Here is a 1,047-nt window from a genome sequence, read left to right on the forward strand (position 1 = left end):
AATTCTTAAGATTCCTTTATCAGCAATTTTTAAAAAACTTTATATAGAAATTTTTAAAACTTAATCTAACCTGTGCTTGGGAATGAAGTACATTAAATGTGAAATCTCTGGATCATTATGATTACAGAATACTCTGAATATAAGAGGCTTTATAACTCCCTCTTCACATAGATATCTTCCAACAGATCATGATCTTTAGAAAGATGAAGACCATTGCCTCTGCATTCATTTGAATTCTTTAGATTCCTTTAATCGGCAATTTTTAAAAAACTTTATATAGAAGTTCTGAGATCTGTTTAGTGACCAAAATACAAATCTGACGGGATGAAGGCAGTAGGAATAGAAGTGCGAACACAAGAAACTATTATGTATATACTTTCTGTTCATTTGTATATCAGAATTTAAATATAAAAATTATCTACGTAGCTTAGTTTTTGATGTATTTAGTGTTAATTATCAATAAGCTACCTAATATCTTACAGATATTAACAGAAGGCTATGAGAGGGCAACAATGGGGTCTCAGAGAACCTTTATTCAAGGGGTAGTTGAATTTGTGTGAGAAGTTATCCTACCACTCTAATAAGGAAAGAAGAAGAAAGAAGACATAGCCTGCTTCTGAGTCTGCTGGGGTTTCCTAAGTGGCTGAATATCACTGTGCTGACATCTAAAAGTCAGCCTTTGGCACAAGAAAGCAAGGAGAAAGAACATTAACTCTCACTTGTCACTGTGGAAACTCAGTGATAAATCATTGTAGGCACAGGGCCCTTAAGAAAAAGCAAGGGAAGTGGTTGTAATATCAAGCATTCCAGTATAAAATACTCAATTATGTGTGGTTCTCTTAGTTTCTATGCACTCTGAGCTTGTTGCCTAAGACAAGTAATATTGATGAAGTTGCATAGGAGAGAAGACAGTAAACAAGAATGAAGTATATTACAGTGGTGACATGGGGAACACAAGGCATATAAGGTTCAAGTATGAGACTATGTTAACATGTTACACATGTAAGAGTATGTTAGGACAAGTATTAAAGTATGTTCACGTGTTAA

General features: G+C 34.0%; 1 protein-coding gene across 1 annotated transcript in view; it reads left to right on the plus strand.

Annotated features, from left to right (window-relative positions):
- The window catches only part of LRP1B (low density lipoprotein receptor-related protein 1B), a 542,706-nt gene that overhangs the window by 328,937 nt on the left and 212,722 nt on the right, over positions 1-1,047 (plus strand). The gene's annotated exons all lie outside the window — the stretch shown is intronic.

Source organism: Propithecus coquereli, unplaced genomic scaffold (genome assembly GCF_000956105.1).
Source record: "Propithecus coquereli isolate 6110/MARCELLA unplaced genomic scaffold, Pcoq_1.0 Scaffold33, whole genome shotgun sequence".
In the NCBI taxonomy this organism is placed as follows: Eukaryota; Metazoa; Chordata; class Mammalia; order Primates; family Indriidae; genus Propithecus; species Propithecus coquereli.